A 22,979-nucleotide genomic window follows, 5' to 3' on the forward strand; every position below is an offset into this window, starting at 1 on the left:
CCATCATTTTGAGGAAACTTGCTCATCCAAATCATTCTAGTTGTAAGAAAGTTTTGTATTTGTTATCGCTGGTTTTACAAGTTAGAAAAAGTATATGAAAGGGCAGTTTTATTTTTAGGTTATGGATATGTCTGTGCTATGCTGAGGCCTTTGTGATCAATGTACTATATATACCAGCTCCCATTTTAATGTACATTTTATAGAACCTAAAGTCCATTTTTACTGTTTGTATAGTTATTTTTTGATATTTTATTTTATTAATGTGTAGTTATTTTCAGAGTTATTGAATCTTTGCTTCTATCCTTAATTCTATCTGTAATTTATTTCAAGTCAGTTTCTTGACCAGGTAGGTAATCACCTACCGCATCATTCTTCCTGTGGGAAAATAGGGTCAAGTTTCTTAATAATTTAGTTTTTTAAAAATTTCCTAAACATCTATTACCTGGAAAACTCTACAAACATTGCATTTTGAGGGATGCACTCATGAGCTAGAAATTATTTGTTCTTCAGGGAGTTGATAGCCTGAAAGTGGCTCAGTCATGTCTGACTCTTTGCAACCCCATGGACTATCCAGTCCAGGAATTCTCCAGGCCAGAATACTGGAGTGGGTAGTAGCCTTCCCCTTCTCCAGGGGAATCTTCCTAACCCAGGGATTGAACCCAGACCTCCTGCATTGCAGGCGGATTCTTTACCAGCTGAGCCACAAGGGAAGCCCAAGAATACTGGAGTGGGAAGCCTATCCCTTTTCCAGAGGATCTTCCTGACCCAGGAATCAAACCAAGGTCTCCTACATTGCAGGCAGATTCTTTACCAACTGAGCTGTCAGGGAATAGCCTAGGAAGGGCAACATCACAGTTAGAAATAATTGTAAACTCACCAATGTAAGTCATATTGTAAGAGAGGGGAGATACTGTGCTCACCGAGGGTGAACAACTCACTTTTGGCTGGAATGGGAGTAGAGGCTAAAAGCTTTCAGACAAAGGCAATGGTTCAGTTTGACCTTGAGGTTCTGTTTGATAGGCAGAAATAAGGCAAAAGGCATTCTAGGTGGACAAAATATTCTCAAATGAGTTGTTTGGATTTCCATAAGCACATTGTCATGCCAGATGGTTCCATCTCTAGATAACAGTTTTTGTTGTTTAGTCACTAAGTTGTGTCTACTCTTGCGACTCCATGGACTGTAGCCCACTAGGCTCCTCGGTCCATGGGATTTCCCAGGCAAGAATACTGGAGTGGGTTGACATTTCCTTCTCCAAGGGATCTTCCCAAACTGGGGATTGAACCCATGTCTCCTGCATTAGGGCAGATTCTTCACCACTGAGCCACCAGGAAAGCCTGGATAATGGTTAAGTATCTACAAAAAGGAGGAACTACTATTTCTTGAATGCTTGCTAGTATTTAGGTACATGTGTTTTATCTCAGTCCTCATGAAAACCTGATGAAGTAGGGAAGGATGACAGCCTTGATGTACGCCTTCCCCAATTTTGAACCATGTCCGGTTCTAACTGTTGCTTCTTGACCTGCATACAAATTTCTCAGGAGGCAGGTAAGGTGGTCTGGTATTCCCATGTCTTTAAGAATTTTCCACAGTTTGTTGTGATCCACACAGTCAAATTGGAACATAGTCAGAGGCTTTAGTGTAGTCAGTGAAGCAGAAGTAGCTGTTTTTCTGGAATTCTCTTTCTTCATGATCCAGCAAATGTTGGCAATTTGATCTCTGGTTCCTCTGCCTTTTATAAACCTAGCTTGTACATCTGGAAGTTCTCGGTTTACATACTTTTGAAGCCTAGCTTGAAGGATTTTTGAGCATGACCTTTCTAGCATGTGAAATGAGCCTAACTGTATAGTAACTTAAACATTCTTTGGCATTGCCCTTCTTTGGGATGAAAACTGATCTTTTCCAGTCCTGTGGCCACTGCTGCATTTTCCAAATTTGCTGACATATTGAGTGCAGCACTTTCACAGCATCATCTTTTAGGATTTTAAATATCTCAGTTGGAATTCCATCACGTCCGCTAACTTTGCTCATATTAATAACAGTGGTTCCTAAAGCCCATTTGACTGCATACTCCAGGGTGTCCGACTCTAGGTAAGTGACCACATCATCATTGTTATTCGGGTCATTAAGGCCTCTTTTGTATGGTGCTGTGTATTCTTGTCATCTCTTCTTGATCTCTTCTGTTTCTGTTAGGTTCTTGCTGATTCTGTCCTTTATTGTGCCCATCCTCACTTGAAATCTTCCCTTGATACCCAGTTTTCTTAAAGAGATCTGTAGTCTCCCATTCTGTTGTTTTCCATTACTTCTTTGCATTATTTAAAAAGGCCTTCCTGTCTCCCCTTGCTATTCTCTGGAACTCTGCATTCAGTTGGGTATATCTTTCCCTTTCCTCCCTTTCCTTTCTCTTCTCTTCTTTTTTCAGCTATTTGTAAGGCCTCCTCAGACTATCACTTTGCCCTTTTCATTTCTTTTTCTTTGGGATGGTTTTGGTCACTGCCTCCTCAACAGTGCTATGAACCTCCATACATAGTTCTTTAGGCACTCTGTCTATCACTCTGTCTATCACTCTTGTCACTTTCCCTGTATAATCATTAAGGATTTGATTTAGATCATACCTGAATGGTCTAGTGGTTTTCCCTACTTTCTTCAATTTGAGTCTGAATTTTGTAATAAGGAGCTCATGATCTGAGCCACAGTCAGCTCTTGGTCTTGTTTTTGCTAATTGTATAGAGCTTCTCCACCTTCAGCTGCAAAGAATAAAATCAATATAATTTTGGTATTAACCATCTGGTTATATCCATGTGTAGAGTTGTCTCTTGGGTTGTGGGAAAAAGGTGTTTGCTACAACCAGTGTATTCTCTTGACAAAACTGTTAAGCATTAACCCTGCTTCATTTTGTACTCCAGGACCATCAGTTCAGTTCAATTCAGTCACTCAGTTGTGTCCAACTCTTTGCGACCCCATGAATCGCAACACACCAGGCCTCCCTGTCCATCAACCAACTCCCAGAGTTCAGCCAAACTCATGTGCATCAAGTCGGTGATGCCATCCAGCTATCTTATCCTCTGTCGTCCCCTTCTCCTCCTGTCCCCAATCCCTCCCAGCATCAGGGTCTTTTCCAATGAATCAACTCTTTGCATGAGGTGGCCAAAGTACTGGAATTTCAGCTTCAGCATCAGTCCTTCCAATGAACACCCAGGACTGATCTCCTTTAGGATGGACTGGTTGGATCTTGCAGTCCAAGGGACTCTCAAGAGTCTTCTCCAACACCACAGTTCAAAAGCATCAATTCTTCGGCACTCAGCTTTCTTCACAGTCCAACCCTCACATCCATACGTGACCACAGGAAAAACCATAGCCTTGACTAGACGGACCTTTGTTGGCAAAGTAATGTCTCTGCTTTTTAATATGTTGTCTAGGATGGTCATAATTTTCCTTCCAAGGAATAAGCATCTTTTAATTTCATGGCTGCAGTCACCATCTGCAGTGATTTTGGAGCCCAGAAAAATAAAGTCTGACACTGTTTCCACTGTTTCCCTGTCTATTTCCCATGAAGTGATGGGACCAGACTCCAGGACCATACTTCCCTGTTATTCTAGCGTTCTACTTTTGCATTCCCTATGATGAAAAGAACATCTTTTCTTGATATTAGTTCTAGAAGGTGTTGTAGGTCTCCACAGAACTGGTCAACTTCAGCTTTGGCATCATTGGATGGGGCATAGACTTGGATTATTGTGGTATTGAATCGTTTGCCTTGGAAATGAACCAAGATCATTCTGTTGTTTATGAGAGTGCAACCAAGTACTACATTTCAGACTGTTTTGTTGACTATGAGGGCTACTAGATTTCTTTTAGTAGTAGATATAATGGTCATCTAAATTCAGTTCACCCATTCCTGTCCATTTTAATTTACAGATTCCTAATATGTCGATGTTGACTCTTGCCATCTCCTGTTTGACCACTTCTAATATACCTTGATTTATGGGCCTAACATTCCAGGTTCCTGTGCATATTTTTCTTTACGTTCCCCTTCATGGACCACAGCCTTGTTATGGCAAAGGTCTTGCATAACTCAATGAAGCTGTGAGCCATGCTGTGCCTGTCCACCCAAGATGGAGAGGTCATAGTGAAGAGTTCTGACAAAACGTGGTGCACTGGAGGAGGAAATGGCAACCCACTCCAGTATTCTTGCCTCGAGAACTCTGTGAATAATATGAAAAGGCAAAAAGATATGACACCAGAAGATGAGCTCCCAGGTCAGAAGGTGTCCAATATGCCACTGGAAGAGCGAAGGGCAGCTGACTAATAGCTCCAGAAAGAATGGATCATCTGGGCCAAAGCAGAAATGATGCTTAGCTGTGGATGTGTCTGATGGTGAAAGTAAAGTCTGATGCTGTAAGGAACAGTATTATATAGGCACCTGGAATGCTGTGGCAGGTCCCCTGCTAAATGTATGGGAAACAAGTAGCACCCTGACATTCTGGGGACATGAAGATTTCCACTTCAGCATAAATTCAGAGGATTAATTTGATTTTATCAAGTATCTTATTCTCCCCTCATCCAATAATTAGAAAGCCACAGTGCTCAATGAGAAATAATAGATGGAAAAATAAGAATATTTCGATGTTGGAAGATTTACAACTTAAAACATGGACATTTCAGTATTTTAGGATTTTTTTCTCTTTTTAAGTTTATTTGGCTGCACTGGGCCTTAGTTGCAGCATGGGAAATCTGTTTCCTCGACCAGGGATTGAACTGGTGCCACAGAACCCCCAGGGAAGTCCCAGGAGTTTAGGATTTTAGCAGTTGATATCCCTGAGTGTCCGAGCGTACCTCACCTAAGCCAGAGTATGATACCAATAAAAGCCCATTCAGCATTTTAAACAGTAGGGGTGTGGCGAGGGAAAAAGGTGAGGGTAGAGAGAGCCAGGTTTTGTTGAGAACCAAATGAAACTATGTGTTCAGAAATTTCATCTGCTGGCCTACTTTTAAACAAAATCTTTTGAAAAAACTGAGAAATGCAAAAAGTAAAGTAAAACTCACCTATACTATCACCAGTTTAAAAGCATATGTATGTATGTATAACATGTAAATGCACGTACATACTTGTTCCTGTGTGTCCCGTACATACATGTCTATGAAGTCGTTCTCCCTGAAGACCTACTTCACCCCCACCCTGGAGGTAATCGCTATCAGCAGTTTGAAATCTGTCCTTCCCAATTAATGCCTTGTACTTCCTCCTTATCCATAGTGAAGATCCATATTAATTTCCACATACAATCCCCATTTTGTCTTTTTACAAAAACAGGACCATTCCTTTTTGCTTTTCTGCCATTTTCCCTTTTTAAATTTAAGGTAACTTCAGGCCCATTAATGATCTTATCTTTGACTTCTAAGAGAACATCTAGAAGGTCCTCCCACGAGGGTGCAAACACCATTGAATTCTCAGCAAATTGTAGGAAAGGCTGGGAAGGTGGTCTTCTGGTCAGTTTGAGGGCAACATTCTTCAGTATGTGAAGCCTGGGAGTAAAAGAAAAGTATCTTGAGTGAAATACTACCATGACTCTACAGAAAAAGTTGTGCATCTGCTTTTAATGGCTTTCAGCGCTGCACAATTCTCCTTAGTTACTCTGTGAACTTGTAAGAACCCACCCACGGGGAAAGTCAGATCTGACACATTGAGAGAGTTGTTTTGAGGATTATAAGTCTTTGTGTCCCAAATACAAAGTGCTTCCAAGATAATTTATAAAATGTTGAATTTAAGTATCTCAACAAGGAAAAAAAGAATCGAACCACACAAGACTAGACATCTTAAAAGTAATCATTATCCTGTGCACACACCAGAAGGTACTTAAAAATGATATAAACTGTAGTATAAATACCTATACTATCATCTTTTTTTTTTTTTTTACACCTTGTGTTTGTCACACACATGCCCACTTTCTGTTGTGCTGAGAAAGAGGTGTTGAGTTGTGTGACAGTTTCTTTCCCACAGTGGAATGCCACAGCTGCTACCTTTAAGAACAGCTGCAGACCAGTAGCTGTGGAAACTATCATCTTTTGAACTGAAGCAAGTAGCATATGCTTGTTACCCTTTGTGCTGAATTAATTATGTAAGAGTGAAGTTCAAAATATGAGTGTAGTAACTGTATGATGAATGGCCTAAATTGCTTAAGTCGTTATCTCAAACCTCCACTTCATTTGTTTGTAGAGTTCTTCTGAAGAGCTTATCTATTACTTGGACCATGCAGAACACATACCTGTCCATATTGGGTCAAGGCTGGCCTGGTGAGCTCTGTTGCTGAGCGCGGCTGCACAGCCATAGTTCGGAGGTTGCTGGGGCCACGGGAGCTGTTCGCCTGGGCACCGAATGCTCTCACGTTTCTCTGCGTCTCAGGTTACTGCTCTGGCTCATTTTCTGGGATGACCACTGGGTCTGTGTGGCTTCGGATTTTTCCCTGCTTGTATACGTAGTTGGCTGAGTTAAGGCCCAAGTTGACTGTCGCTTTTCTATAGAAAAAGTCCCTCGTGTGACCCTCTGTTCAGAACTTGGGCTATTGTCTTGCCCTTCTGAGGTCCTGGTAGGTAGGAACCCAACTTCCTGACCTCAGCCTAAGAAGAGAAGGTGCTGTCATGCTAAGTTGTCATAACACATCTCTTAACCCAGTTTTTTCATCTCCTGTGTTCCTCTGAGATGAAAATCATGGGGCCAAGTGTCTTTGAAGACTTCTACTTGAGATCATAACAAGATGCCATCTTATTTTAAAGAGAGAAAAGCTTTTCAAATATTTGAGTGGACAGGTTGGCATATGAACGCTAATACTGAAAACATAGTATAGAATCAATCTTCATTTTAGTTTCTCTCTTCCCAGCAAATACCTGCTTAATATAAATTGGTGCTTCAAACAATTCCCATTCATACAGGATATGAAGTGCATGATATGAGGATAGGACGTGTGTGGCTCCTGTCTCTCCTGACTGTGGCAGTGGTCAGTGTCACACTTTAATTGCTGTAAACATCTGAAATCAAACAGATGTACCCCAGCTTGCAAAATCATTTTAATTGCTTTCTTAAAGTGTTTTTGTTCCATCCATAATTATATTTTAATGTCACATTTTGCTAAATACTCTTGATTATGTGGAGCTCTGATGAGTGTGTATATATAATAAGAAGAGAGACTTTAGATTCAGGAGGGTCAAAAAAATAAACTTGCTTAATTCTGAATTTCCAATTCTTTGATGATTTGATTGTAAACAGGATAATTTTTTAAATTGTATTTACAAAATGTGGTGCATGACTTGAGCTGCAGTTGCTATTCTCATGTCAGTTACTTTTATTTTATTCTGTATTTTTCCATCTTGATGTTCTCATTGTTGTATTCTTTTAATCTCTGTCCTTGGAGCTTTTTCACACCTTAGTGTGGCTCCCATCTCCCCCTCCCCCCTTTTTAAGGTCAGTATTTATTGGAAACTTCGGGCCAGGTGCTATATGTTAAGTGTTTGCCAGACATTGCTTTAACTACTTAATTATAAGAACTCTGTGATGAAGGTATTAGTATCCATGTTTTATAAATATGCAAACTCAAGTCCAGAACTGTTAGATAACTGCAAGGTTACCCTGCTGGTTAGTGATGAGAGTTGAATACAGGTCTTACTTCCAAAGCCTGCACTTGACTCACTGCCCTGTACATGCTTCTCTGAGCCAACTTTGGGTTTTCTTTAACGCAAGAGTGACAGTATTAGTCTGTCAGGGTTATCCGGTGTCCTGTGCGTGAGTGGCATGGCGCTACTTGAACGGCCTGGGAGTGAGCTGCCCCTTTCTTGGTTATGGGTAGCAATATCTCCCGGTGGGTGCACTTCACCTGCCACCCAGCATGCTCCCCAGCTCTGGTCGTGTGCACAGAGGAAGTGCAGGTAATTTGGAAGTGCCTAATTATGCAGGAAGGTGGTGATAAGGAGAGGTATGCCCTTGAGAGCCTTACCCTTAACGCCGTTTATCATCTGAGAGATGGGACCATCCCTAAGGCCACGCAGGGCAGGTGGTTGGGTGTTAAGCTGTGTACCAAAGAGCCCATCACGGAGCCTGGGCATTGTATTGTCTTCTGGGCACCTGGCCTTCATCTTCCAGGCAGTTGTATGCCAGCCCTCTGCTGGAACCACCGGCTGATCACACCTGGTTGCCTGGAAGCCTCCTCCCTTCCACCTGCAGTGTGGTTCTCAGGAGCCCTATTGGTGGTAGAGGACCAATGCTGTAAGTGTATATGTGTGTAATTTCCAATTTATTACAAACAAGTATTCATAAAATACAATCAAAATGGATTACTAGGAAAATTACTTTTTATAAAAGACATATAAAACATAAAAGCTGAAATATTTTATCAGAAGATTCAGCAGCAGTAAAATTACACTTCCAAAAAGATCAAGGCAATCCAAATTGCTCTAAGTTTCTAAGCAGTATTCTCAATGTTCATCCTTATCTCATTGCTGCTGGAGAAGAGTTTCCAGGCTAGTTCCAGCCTACAGAGGACACTTTGAAAAGCTGGCCCAGCGCTCACCCTAACGGAGGCTGGCAGCACGTGTGTGGGTGCAGGTCCTCCTGCCAAGGCCTGGAGGGGCGCCCACTGCCATCGGCTTGCGTGTGGAATGCTTGGGCATGGAGCAGTGCCAGTCCCTTCTGTTGTCCATCAGCGCTCTGCCCTTGAAGCTCGGTCTCTGCCTCAGTTCTGTGCCGGTTTCCCTGGGTCCCAGAACTCAGCCCGGAATCCTGACTGATGTGCTGTGACACAGAGAGGGCCCTGCCAGCCTTCTCCCTCCAGACTTCCATTCTTCTGTCTGGACGCATGGTCGTTGGCAGGATTCCGAGAAAATGTATCAGTTTCTTACTGCTGCTGTAACTAATGACTACTCATTGAGTAGTTTTAACAACAGAACTTTTTTCTCTCCCCTGGTGGCTCAGATGCTAAAGAATCTCCCTGCAATGTAGACGACCTGGGTTCAATCCCTGAGTAGGGAAGATCCCCTGGAGAAGGAAATGGTAACCCACTCCAATATTCTTGGGCTTCCCTGGTGGCTCAAATGGTAAAGAATCCGTCTGCAATGCAGGAGACCTGGGTTGGGAAGATTCCCTGTAGAAGGGAATGGCAACCCACTCCAGCAATCTTGCCTGGAGAATCCCATGGACAGAGGAGCCTGGCAGGCTATAGTGTGTGGGGTCGCCAAGTCAGACACATCTGAGTGACTAACACCTTCACTTTTACTTTCACTTTTATTCTTTCAGTGTTCTAGAAGCCAGAAGTCTGAAATGAGTCTTATGGAGTAAAATCTAGGCCTTGACAAAGCTGGTTTCTTCATGAAGCTGTAGGGGAGAGTTCAGTCTTACCTTTCCCAGCTTCTGTTGACTACCAGCATTCTTTAGCTTGTGGCCACATTAATCTCTGCTTTCATATCACATGGCCTTGTTCCGTGGTCACATCTGCCTGTTACGAAAACATTTGTATTTACAATTATGGCCCCTTCTGGTATCCAAAATAATCTCCCCGTCTGTAGATCCTTAACTCAGTCACAATTGCAAAGACCCTTTTGCCCAAGTTTTGGGGAAGAGGAGCTGGACCTCTTTGGAGGACAGTATTCCGCCTACCATCTCCAGATTTGGGAATTCTGGTCATTATCATCTGACCCACTATAGGTGTTGCTTCTGCCGTGTGCACTCTTCACACACACACACACACACACACACACACACACACACACACACACACGACCGTCTGCCAGGTGGAATCATTTGTTGGGTCTGAGGTTGTCAGAGGCTGGGGGCACTGGTCTGGCAGCTAATAGTTATTGAGTAATTTGCATTTTAGACACTCTGCTAAAGACTTTGTAGATTAGCCATTTAATCCTCAAAGTCACCCAAGGGGTACTGTGGCTTCCAACTTGGAGATGAAGAAACGGCACGTTCAGGAGATTAGACAGTTGCCCAGGGCCCCCTGGCAGGTAGGTGTCCAGCCGCATGCAGTCCCAGGCAGTCCGGCCCCATGCTGTAGTCTCACCTCCATGCCAGGCTGCCCTTGGACAGAGGCAGCCCCTGAGAGGTGAACTTCAAGCACGTCTCCTACCCCCAGGCACCAGTCACAGGCCAGAGCTAGTGCCCCAGGCTGGTTCAGCTCCCTTCCTTTCCCATCTGGCCTGTGGGATGCACCTCCCCCAGAAGCCAAGAAGAACACTTCCACCCTCTCCCAGAAGAGCTCCTGAACCAAAGTGAGTGACTGTGAGAAGAGCCCCTACTCTTCCAGGCAGCCTTTGGACAGGAATAAGTTGGCCATCGGCCAGTGCTGGTCCTGTCATGATGTGTCGTTAAGCATTCCTGGCTAGAAGTCAGACAGGAGAGGGCACCGGAGGACGTTCTCCCATCCTGTGCTCCTGGGAACCTGCCTTGGCTTCTGGCAGCCCTGGGACCCTCTGGGGCCTTCTGCTTCCATTTAGGAGGTGGTGCTGGCAACACTCACTGGTACCGCAGCAACTGGGGTTTTGGGAAAGGCTGTTAGGCTGTGAGTCATCCTCCCTGACAGCACATTCTGAGTTCTGGTGGTGCAGTGTACAGCCGACTTAGGAAAACTTAGAAATCGAGAACCCTGCCTGGTAGCCAGAGGCAGAAGCCAGATGTGGCAGAGAGCCAAGCTCCCTCCGATGGCTTCCCAGGTCAGCCTGTCCTGAATCCCCAGTCAGTGGAACCATAAAATGCACGCAAAGGGATGTGTCACGAGAATTAGGGCGTAAACTGCAGGCCGACCTTAGAAAGTGCTCAGTGAGGGCTTCTTTGTGAGAGGTACACGCCCCGGGGCTGTCCACACTGGGCCTGCAGCATCAGGAATCCACAGGTGAATCTTGCCTTCTCCCAGACTAGGAGTTTATGAAATCCCATGGAATCTAAGTGCTGTCATATCAGTGTGGATAGACTATTGATGAGAATACAAGTTATTTGTGTATCTTCTACGTTATGTAAGTAAGAACTGAAGTGGCTTATTATTTTTTAATTTATTTTTTGAATCAAAGGATAATTGCTTTGCAGATTTTTGTTGTTTTCTGTCAAACCTCAACACGAATTAATTTTGCTGACTTCTTCATTCATTTTTGGCTGCCCTGGGTCTCTGTTGCCTCTTGCTTCCCGCAGGCGTTCTCTAGCTGCCTCAAGCAGGGGCTGCTCTCTAGCTGGGGTGTGCCGGCTGCTCACTGCGAGGGCTCCTCTCGTGGAGCGCAGGCTCTAGGTGTGCAGGCTTAGCTGCCCTTCAGCATGTGGACTCTTCCTGCAACAGGGGTCGAACCCCTGTCCACTGCATTGGCAGGTGGACTCCCAACCACTGGGCCACCAGGGAAGTCCGGAAATAGTTTATTTTTAAGTAGAGTTTATTTTTAGAGCAGTTTAGATTCATAGCAAAACTAAATAGAAAGTACAGAGGGTTTCCATATACCACCCCGCCCCCCCACATCCCCACACATGCACAGCCACCCTCCATCAGCCTCCTCTGCCAGAGTGGTGTTTTTGTTGAACATTGAGGAACCTGTACTGATACATCATTGTCACCCAAAGTCCACAGTTGACATGAAGGTTCAATCTTGGTGGAGTACATTCGATGGATTTAGACAAGCTATCATGCCATATATTCACCATTATAATATCACGTGTTGCCCTAAAAATCCTCCTCTCTCCCTACTCATTCTCCTTCACTAACCCCTGATAACCACTGATCTTCTTACTGTCTCCATTGTTTTATCTTTTCCATAGTCCTATAGTTGGGAATATATAGTATGGAGTCTTTTCAGATTGGCTTCCTTCACATATTGATACGGGAGAAGGCAATGGCACCCCACTCCAGTACTCTTGCCTGGAAAATCCCATGGATGGAGGAGCCTGGTAGGCTGCAGTCCATGGGGTTGCTAAGAGTCAGACACGACTGAGCAATTTCACTTTGACTTTTCACTTTCATGCATTGGAGAAGGAAATGGCAACCCGCTCCAGTGTTCTCGCCTGGAGACTCCCAGGGATGGGGGAGCCTGGTGGGCTGCCATCTATGGACATGACTGAAGCGCCTTAGCAGCAGCAGCAGCAGCACATACTGATATGCATTTAAGGTTCTTCCTTGTATGTTCATGGCTTGAGAGTTCATGTCTTTTTTTTTTTAAAACCACTGACTAATGTTTCATTGTTTAGATGTACCACAGTTTATTCACGCCTTTACCTACTGAAGGACACCTCGGTTGCCTTCAAGTTTTGGCAGTTATGAGCAAAGCTGTTCTAAAGGTTCAGGTGCATACTTTTCTGTAAATGTACAACTCCTTTGTTGTTATTTAGTCGCTAAGTCGTGTTTGACTCTTTGTGACCCCATGGACTGTAACCCACCAGGCTCCTCAGTCCATGGAATTTCCCAGGCGAGAATACTGGAGCGGGCTGCTATTTCCTTCTTCAGGGGATCTTCCTGACCCAGGCACCAAACCTGCACTGGCAGGGGCGGGGGATCTTTACCACTGAACCGCCAGGGAAACCCCTTTCAACTCCTTTGCTGCTGCTGCTGCTGCTGCTGCTGCTGAGTCACTTCAGTCGTGTCTGACTCTGTGCGACCCCATAGACGGCAGCCCACCAGGCTCCCCCGTCCCTGGGATTCTCCAGGCAAGAACACTGGAGTGGGTTGCCATTTCCTTCTCCAATGCATGAAAGTGAAAAGTCAAAGTGAAGTTGCTCAGTCGTGTCCGACTCTTAGCGACCCCATGGATTGCAGCCTACCAGGCTCCTCCGTCCATGGGATTTTCCAGGCAAGAGTACTGGAGTGGGGTGCCATTGCCTTCTCCAATGCATGAAAGTCAAAAGTCAAAGTGAAGTTGCTCAGTCGTGTCCGACTCTTAGCGACCCCATGGATTGCAGCCTACCAGGCTCCTCCGTCCATGGGATTTTCCAGGCAAGAGTACTGGAGTGGGGTGCTATTGCCTTCTCCCTTCAACTCCTTTAGGTCAGTGTGAAAACCATGATTGCTATAAAAGTGTCAATTGCTTTGTAAGAAACCACCAACCATCTTTCACAGAGCCTATATCATTTGCATCTCACCAGCAGTGGCAGTTCATGTAACTCCACAGCCTGATCAGCATTTTGCACTGATCATGTTTTATGTCTTCAGCATTCTAATGGATGCATGTATGTCAGTGTTTTAATTAGCAACTTCCTAACGGCATATGATGTGGAGCATACTTTCACAGACTTATTGCCATCTATATATCTACTTTGGTGAGATGTCTGCTAAAATCTTTCACCCATTTTTAATCAGATTGTTTTTTATATTGTTGAGTTTTAAGAATTGTTTTTATGTTTTGATTAACAGTTCTTTATCACATGTGTCTTTTGCAGATATTTTCTCCCAGGCTTCTCTTCTCATTCTCTTGATATAGTCTTTTGCAGAGTAGATGTTTTTCATCTCATTGAAGCCCAGCATATCAATTACTCCTTTCATTGGTTGTGACTTTGGTGTTCCATCTAAAAAGTCATCTAACCTATTTTATCTTCTAGGAGTTCTGTAGTTTTGCATTTTACATTCAGGTCTAGGTTTTGTTTTTATAAACTTTTAAATTGAAGAACAATATCCAAGCAGAGTTTGAAAATCATAACTATACCATGTGATGAATTATCACAAAGCAGACATTTTTGTAACTATCACACAGGTGAAGAAATAGAACCAGTACCCCCAGAAACCCTTCTTAATCATTACTCTCTTTTACTATTTTGACTTATAAAATCATGCAGTAGTGTTGCTCATTTTTGAAACTTTGTAAATGAAATCATAAAGCATATGTTATTTTATGTCTATTTTCTTTTGCTTAATATTATATTTCAGGGATGAATTCATGTTGTATTTTGCTGTGTTTAATACATTTTCATTGCTGCATAGTATTCCATTGCATGATTATACCACTGTTCAATCTATTGGTAATGAACATTTGGGATGTTACCATTTACGACTATTATAAATAATGTGACTATGAACTTTCTTGTACATTTCTTTTGATTCACATATGGGCACATTCCTGTTGGGCATTTACCTGTGAATAGATAAGTAATGTCACCATATTTCCAATTTGTGCCTAACTATCCCAGTATATGCCTAGTCTTCCAGTGAAAGTCGCTCAGTCATGTCCAACTCTTTGCGACCCCATGGACTATACCATCCATGGAATTCTCCAGGCCAGAATCCTGAAGTAGGTAGCTGTTCCCTTCTCCAAGTCTTCCAGAGGAATAACTAATTATGTTCTCTTTCCTTCTAAGAATCATCCCAGTTTGGGCAATAGAAAATATGTCTTTGGATGAGTAGAAGTTTAATGTAGTCTAAGAAATCTTTCCCTACCCCCAAGGTCATGAAGATAGTCTCCTACATTATCTTTTAAAACCCTTACCATTTTATCTTTTATATTTGTTCTTTATGTTAACCCAAATGAAGTAACCTTTCACATTTACTGTATCTGATACTCTCTATTCACTCTGTTCCTTCTGTTATCATTTCTTTAATCCTAAAATAGTTATGTTAGCATTTCTTAGACTGCAGGTCTGTGGGCAATGAATTGTCTTAATTTTCCTTTGTTCAGAAATGTCTTAACTTTAAGGTTGTTGCTCCTCTGTCCACAGTCCTCAAAAATGCAGTAGATTTTTGAGTCATTGTCCCACTGTGTGTAACCTGTTGTTTTTCTCTGGCTAACTTTCTTCTTAGGGTTTCAGCAGATTATTCATACAGAGTAACTTTCTTCATCTCTGTCTCATTTGTGATTTTGACTTCTTAAACTTGTAAACATATGGCTTTCAGAAAATTTGGACAGTTTTATTGTATTTTTTCCAAATATATTCATCTCCCTTTCTTTATTTCTTTTCTGTACCTGGAACTTTAATTATCAATATGTTAGACCTTTCTGATATTGCCCACAGATCCCTAGGTCTCAGTTTATTTTTTTCAACCTTTTCCTCTTTTATTCAGGTTGGATAACTTCTATTGATGTACTTTCATGTTCATGAACTTTCTTCTGAAACCTCTCTTCTGATATTAATCCCATCTAGTGAATACTTCTGATATTCTATTTTTCAGTTCTAATATTTTTACTTGTTCTTTTTTACCTTTTTTATTTTGGGCTGAGATTTCTTCTCTTTTCATTGTGTGCATATTTTTCTTTACGTCATTAAGTATAGTTATAAGAGCAGCTTTAAAGTCTTGTCTGATAATTTCAATATCTGGGTTATCTCTGGGTTGCCATTGTTTATATCATGGACATTGAGAATGATATGTTGAGGAGACTTTGAATTCTGTTTTAGTCCGAAGAATGTTGACTTTTTGGTTTATTTTTGCAGGCAGTTTAATTTGATTAGACTCAAAGTGTAAACACTCTGTCCTCTAGGGTGTTTAGAAGCTCAAATCTCAATTAAGCTGTTTTATCTTTAGCTGGACTCCTTGGAGTTTTCCCTGTTCTTTTGTGGTTCAAGAGTCAGCCAGAGCTTTGGGAAGAGTTTAGAATCCCCCTTTTCTGGTTCCCTCTTGCTGAAATTCTCCTTTCACTGCCTAGCAACACTCATTGCCTCAAGCTCCATCTTCTGGTTCCTTAGACAAGATTGGTGGTCAGCTCTTTGTCAGAGTTTTATCCTCTTGTTATTTCCCTACTAATTTTATTCTCCTGTTGTCATGTATTTTAACACTCTATATTTTTAAATTCAAGAAGACATTGTCATTGTTATCTAAACACAAAATTGATTTGGACTTACTCACACATGTATCTTTTTTCCAATCTGTGAGCTTCCATCTGAGATCATTTGTCTTTGAATGACTAAAGGTCTCTTATTAGTATTTCCTCTACTGAAAAATTCTCTCAGTTTTTGTTTGTCTGAAACATCTATTTTATTATTATTTTTGTAGAATTATAGGTTGTCATGTATTTTATTTCAGCACTTTGAAGATATCATTTCATTGTATTCCACCTCACATTATTTCCATTGAGAAGTTTGCTGTCAGTCTTGACTATTGCTCTGCTAAAGCAATGTGTCTTTTTCTTTGGCTATTTTAAAACATTTTCACTTTGCATTTTGCTTTCAACAATTCTTTTATAGTGTGAGTACATGTGATTTTCTTTGTATTTTTTCTTCTTAGGGTTATAGTGCTTCTTGAATTTGTGATTTGATTCACTTCTTCACTATTGAAAAATTCTCAGCCATTTCCTCTTCAAATATCATTTCTGCCCCATTCTCTTTCCAGCCCTACTGGGATTGAAATTACATATATGTGACTCCTTTTCTCTGTGTTTCAGAAATGGCTCATATACTCCATACATTTTTCCATCCTTTTGTCTCTCTGTACCTTGACCTGGATCTTTTCTTCTGACATTTATTTTAGTTCTTTCTCCATTGTGTCTCATATTCTTATAAACCCACTCATTTATGACTATTTTTAATTATTAAATTTTTTAGTACATTAATGAAAAATGAAGTTTTCCATTTCTTTTTTTTATAATTTTTAATTCTTTACCAAAATTTTACATCTTGTCTTTTTATTCTTTGTGAATATTAACCACAGTTATCTTAAAGTCTGTGTATGATAACTCCATTATCTGGATTTTCTATGTGTATACTTAATTATTGTCTCCCTTTAGTCAATCTTATTTTCATTGTAACCCAGTTATTTTTTATTGTATGTGGGACATTATATTTGAGCAGTTTTAGAGATAAATTGAGACTCTAGATGATGGCATATTCCTTCAGATAGAACATTCTTTTGCTTTTAGTTTGCAGCTGGACGAGGGAGAGATGATAATACTTCAGTCAGTGATAGAGACGATTCAAAGAAAGATTTCATCCCATGTGAAGACTATTCTGTTTCCAGGTCAGTCCTATTTTTGTAGGTTGTAGCTCACTGAAACGTCATAGGTTGCTGCTCAACTGGAGACCTAAGGTGTTTACCAAGATCCTTCCTCCCTAGTGGGCCCCAGTTTTGTCCTTCCACTTCTGTGAGATGTACAGAAGCTCTGCTCAGCTTGTCATCTTCTGCTTTTGAATTGTCAACGGCCTGGAGAGGCTGTGGGCACCGAAAGCCATGTTCTTGCTTCTCGCCTTTCTTTCTCTCCCATATCTTGACCTGACAACGTCTCACTGCCTTGTGATCACATTAATACTTTCTAATGGATGTTTTTTAAAAAATATTCTTCCCAAATTTTCTAGTTATTCTTCTAAAAGGGTTGATTCAAAAAAACTGTGGTTCACAGAGGATAAAATAAGTTGCTCAGGGACATACAGGCCCTGGAAGTGGGACTGTCCTTGAAATATTTTTAAATAGGATACACAAGACCAAAGAAATCTGGGGTTTCAAGCAGCCTGCATCTCCAACCATCGTCAATAGGGTATGTCTGTGGATAAGTATTGGAAGCTATGCATTTACCTGCCATGTTACAAAACTGGTTACCCAGAATAATAGTGTGTTTGTCCATGATCGCCCAGCTTGTTGATGTATAAGTTGGGACAGAATATAGATCTTTGATCTTCAGTCAGTTTTTTCCTACTGCACCTTGATGCCTTCTATTATTTTTTATTATTACTCAAGGACCCAGACCTCTGTCTCTGCTTTAGTAAATCATCATAGTGGCCCAGGAAGATCCTTCTCATTTATGGAAGTTGTCCTTGATTTACCTAACCATATACAAGAGTCTAGAGAAGGAAATGGCAACTCACTCCAGTATTCCTGCCTGGAAAATCCCATGGACAGAGGGGCTTGGTAGGCTACAGTCCATGGGGTTGCCAAAAAGTTGGACACTAGTTAGCAACATACAAGAGTGATCTCTTACCCCTTCCTCCTACTCTCCCTCACTGCTTTAGTCTCTCACATTGCCACTTTTATCTTGTCTTTGACCAACAGGTAAGTCCACACTGAAAGACACTTCTTCTCATAGAATGGCTACAGAGACTGCTTAATTAGTTTGGTCTCCTTTCATTGCTAAATATATTATGTTAGATTCTGAAGGAGGCTTTGGAGAATAAGATATAGAGGAAAATAATACAAGGAGGCCTTTGAGGAATTTGTAAACTCTTGATTGGCCTCTTTATTTAAAAATAACTCACAATCTCAGAATTCCTAACAAAGGCTTTTAACTTTTGTGGTTTAGCTGCCATTCTCTCAAGCACATGGTATATATTTATAGGTCCTTATGTTAAATTATAAGCAGAATTGTGAGGTAGGGAATAGGAGATAAAATTAACCACAAGTTAATGTATTCCAACATCTTCTCTTTAAAAGGCTTGCAAATGTGGTGTTCTATGCTTCTATTTTTGACGGGAGAGCATTTTGGTGGTTACCATGAAACACTGGGGGCAGGGTGGAAGTATCATTAGCCTGGCAACTTGAAGACTTTGATTTTATTCCACTGTGACATCTTATGTGTACAACCTTGAATATAGCAGTACCCTCTTAGGCCTTACTTGGTGATCTGTAAATGAAAGGGTTAAAGAAGATGACCCCTTGGAAGCATTCCAGTTCCCAAATTGTTGGAAATCATCCTTCACCATGAGGTCAATGCCTTGAAGACTTTGTTGTAATAATGACAGTAAAAATGTAAAGCAGTTCTTGGTCTTCTGTGATACTGGGGGGAGAAAGGTGGCAAAGTTACCTGATACAGAAGCTGACATTTGTGTTTTCATGTAAATATGTCAGATATTTTAGGACCGCATTTTGATGCAAACTAAAGAAAGAGCTTATGTTATGATGATCCAGCTTATTAAGTTAGATTACAAATGTTTGGTTTCTGGCTTACTGTGGGGATTAGTAAGGACTTTTCCAAAAGAATGAATGAGAGATCAGCATAATAATATGTATCATTTATCAACTGCCTGATGTGCCAAGCCCTGGAGGTACATCCGTGAATAATGCACAGCCAGCAGCAGCCCTCCCCAAGCGGCATGTCTTATTACCTCTTAGTTACACATGGGGAAAAGGAATTCCAGATTTGGTTTTACATTCAAAACCGAATCAACATTGGCAGCTTTTGCTCTCCAGCAGCCTGCATTTTGTGCCAAGGAGCAGAGTAATCTTCCATTTACCAAGGGCTTTTTCGGCTTTTTAATGATGTATTAAATTAAACACCCACTCACCAAATATCTGTGAGTCTTGGTTGTACAGATGGGTTGGGTGTTGGGTGCTGGATGCATCCTGTTACAGCTGATCATTTACTGTTTCTCTGACTGGTTGGATGGAGTTGCCATTTGTCTCCTGGGTCCTCTTGCCCCCAACAGTTTGTGGTAATGGTGACAAAATTATTACATGATAAATACAGGCATACCTCTGAGATATTTTGGATTCCTGTCCAGATCACTGCAATAAAGCAAATACCACAATAATGGGAGTCACTCAAATTTGTTTCTTTCCCAGTGCCTATTAATGTTATGATTACTATAGTCTGTTAAGTGTGCAATAGCATTATGACTTTAAAAACAAAGTATATAACTTATTCAAAAATACTTTATTGCTAAAAAAAAAAGTACTAATCATTATCTGACAATGTACAGGGTTGGCACAAACCTTCAATTTGTAAAAAAAAAAAAAAAATGAAGCAAATCAGTATCTGAGAAGCATAGTAAAGTGAAGTGCAATAAAATGAGGTATGCCTGTATTGTGGTAGATATGTAAGCAGAAGAAAGGAAACAGCAATTTAAAGAGTCTTAAATACATTCCAAGGTTCTAATCATTTAAGATACCCACACCCGGGAAGGCGCTAGTGGTAAAGAACCCACTTGCTAATGCAGGAGACATAAGAGACAGGGGTTCAATCCCTGGGTTGGGAAGATCCCTTAGAGGAGGGCACGACAACCCACTCCAGTCTTCTTGCCCGGAGAATCCCCGGGACAGAGGAGCCTGGGGGCTACAGTGCTTGTGGTCTCAAGAGGTGGACATGACTGAGCAACTCAACCACCACCAGAATATTTATAGTAATTAATATATTGATTGGCTGGGAGGAGATGACACTTTTGTAACAGTGTCTTCCCATCCAGGAAGGCATATATCATTCCATTTATTTCAGTCTTCGTTGATGACGCTCAGGTAGTCTGATATGTGAGAGCACAGGTTGTGAAGTCAAGGAGTTCAAGTTCAAATTGAGCCCTGTATTAACTTGCATGGTAATGAGCAATTGTTTTTCCCAGTGACTGTCATATCTTGGGTGGTCAGCAGTTGTTGAATAAATGTTTCTTTTGACAGCCAGGGAGAATTAAACATGAGAGAGGGGCAGAGAGTGAGGCAGTGGGAAGAGAGAGAGAGAACTGCCTTTTCTCAGCCTTCCTAGCAAAATCCCATGATAGAACTCTGACTGGACCAGACTAAGTCACTTGACTGCCTCTAACCAGTCACCATAGCCAAGGAAGCCAAATGCTTAGCCATATTCATATAAATTCACATTTTTTTTTTAGAACTACTTAGCTCCCCAAACAGGAGTCAGTGGCCCCTGGGAAGAAAGAAGGAGGAGGTGGAAGTGGATGTTGGAGAAACTGTCAAAAGAAACTTTAAAAAAGGATGCTGGACTTGATCAAAATGCCATCTAGGCATCTCTTGAGATGACCATGTATTGATTTTACCTTATTGGTGATGGTGGGTTACATAAAAGATACCCTAATATTCAGGGTGCTTCCCAGGTGACACAGGTGGTAAAGACCCTGCCCGCCAGGGCAGGAGATGCAAGAGGTGCGAGTTCCATCTCTGGGTTGGAAAGATCCCCTGGAGGGGAGGGCATGGCAACCCACTCCAGTATTCTTGCCTAGAGAATCCCATGGACAGAGGAGCCTGGTGGGCTACAGTCCGTAGGATCGCAAAGAGTCAGACATGACTGAAGCGACTTAGCATGGCACAGTGTTAGGTTAGAACAAAACCTGCTTAGCTATGCCCTGTGGAAGGACCAGAGGTTCTGGGAGAACCCGCTTGTTTTCCTTTCGCTTCTCTTTTTCCGTCTTTGGCACTGCTGTGGGCTTCTCTGTCTCTCCTCGGCCCTCTGATACTGGTGTCTTCAGAGTTCTGTCTCTGGTCTCCTGCTCTGAGTGGTCACATGGAAGCTCTCCTCTGAGCTTCCTACTCGTGTATGCCACAGCCTGACCAGCTGCATGGCCCAGAGACAGCTCCAGCTCCCCACGTCCAGCACATAACTCATCAGCCCTCAAAGCCTGCTCGGCGTCGTGTATTCTTGAGCTCCAATCAGTCACTCACACCAAAGTCCTTGAACTTCCCGTCTTGACCCTCCCTTACACACACACGTCTCAGTTGATTTTACAATCTGTCTTAGCCTTGCATCCATCCCCTTCTGTCCCCCACACTGTCCCTAATGCAGGCACCCATCCCCTCTTGTCTGCACGAGTCGTTCTCAGACTTTAGTGAGCATCACAGTCACCTGGAGAGCCGGTCAGTTCACGCATTGCTGGGCCCACCCCCAGAGTTTCTGACTCAGCAGGTCTGGAATGGCCTGAGGGGGTCCATTTCTAGTTAAGTCCAGGTGAGGCTGCTGCTGGTGGTTCAGGAACCACACTTTGAGAACCACAGGGCTGGATCATTGCAGCAGCTGCTTTCTGGTTTCCGGTCCTCTGGCCTTGATGCCCTTACTCTATCCACACTTCAGCCAGAAAAAAACTAATGTTAATCGCTCAGTCATGTCCACCAGGTGATCCCATGGACTGTAGCCCACCAGGCTTCTCTGTCCATGGAATTCTCCAGGCAAAAGTACTGGATTGGATAGCCATTCCCTTCTCCAGGGGATCTCCCCAACCCAGGGATCGAACCTGGGTTGCTGGCATTACAGGCAGATTCTTTACCACCTGAGCTACCAGGGAAGCAGCTAAATACTAATGCAACAGTGCTACCCAGAGGGTTAGTAAGTCCAAGTTGCTCACCAGGCAAGGCTGTGAGCTGACTCCTTCCTCCCTGGTCAGACTCACCATCCCCACCCACAGACCCACAAAGCCTGTGGTTGCCCATGGGGAGTCTGTTCTTTGCCATTCCTTTAGGTCCTCCATAGGCCTGAAATGCCCTTCCAAGGTTTTCACCCGTCTCATCCTCACGCCACCTTTTTCACTGAGCTCTCCTGTGATTTCCTGGAATTCTGCCTGAATTCCCAGCAGGAGCTTAATGCATCTTTTCTGAGTTCCCATAGCACCCCGCAGGTACCTCTGGCTTATTTCTTATCACCATTATTGAATTGTTTGCCTAGTGCTGTGCTCTCAGATGAAGATACCTAATGCCTTGAGTACCGAGAGGTGAGAGCCCCAGGGCAGAAGGCGCAAGTGGGCAGAGCTTCAGAGCAAGAACAAGAGGGGGGCCTTGCGCTTCCTTTCCTCTATTGGGCAGGACTGTGTTCTTCAGCCTGATCTCCAGCCAAAAGAAGAGGAAGATGTGTGGGAATCCAAGATAGGCTGTGAGTTTGAACCACCTTTTTAAAGAAATGTACTTTGAGTAGAAAATGGTCTTTGGAGACTTATCTTTTGCTGTGCTTGGGAGTTTTCTGGTTTTTCCTCCCCCAGAGAACACATTCATTTTCTGCCCGTTTCTGACTCTCTGGGTTTCTGGGAGAAGGAGGAGAGTGCTACCCTGGACGCCCTTCCTCAGCTCAGCCACATGCCCATGAAGGGGTCACCCCCACCCTCACAATGTTCCCGTGTCGTCCTCTTTAAATCTGAAAAAGTACTGCTTTTTAAAAAGAAGTAAGATTGTGGGTGTTGGCATCTTGACTTCTGATGGAAGCCAGTGTGGACCCACAGGGACCTGCCCCTGCCCTAGACATGTGCACCTTCATTAGATAAGGGGAGGAGCAAAGGGCTGGGGATGAAGGCTGGGGGCACTTTCAAGATTTGTTCTGCTGGACTCGGGGTCAACTGTCCATATGCTGAGCTCCTCAAAATGTTGAGTTTCTCATCGTATAGTGCTTTACCTACGATGTGAACTGTACATATGATGAA

General features: G+C 42.6%; 1 protein-coding gene and 1 non-coding gene across 5 annotated transcripts in view; one reads left to right on the plus strand and one right to left on the minus strand.

Annotated features, from left to right (window-relative positions):
- The window catches only part of PDE8B (phosphodiesterase 8B), a 260,561-nt gene that overhangs the window by 114,632 nt on the left and 122,950 nt on the right, over positions 1-22,979 (plus strand). The window lies entirely within an intron of this gene.
- LOC113900540 lies at positions 5,914-6,047 on the minus strand. The gene has a single exon (XR_003513178.1). It is a non-coding gene; the product is annotated as a small nucleolar RNA SNORA41 (small nucleolar RNA).

Source organism: Bos indicus x Bos taurus, chromosome 10, assembly GCF_003369695.1.
Source record: "Bos indicus x Bos taurus breed Angus x Brahman F1 hybrid chromosome 10, Bos_hybrid_MaternalHap_v2.0, whole genome shotgun sequence".
NCBI lineage: Eukaryota > Metazoa > Chordata > Mammalia > Artiodactyla > Bovidae > Bos > Bos indicus x Bos taurus.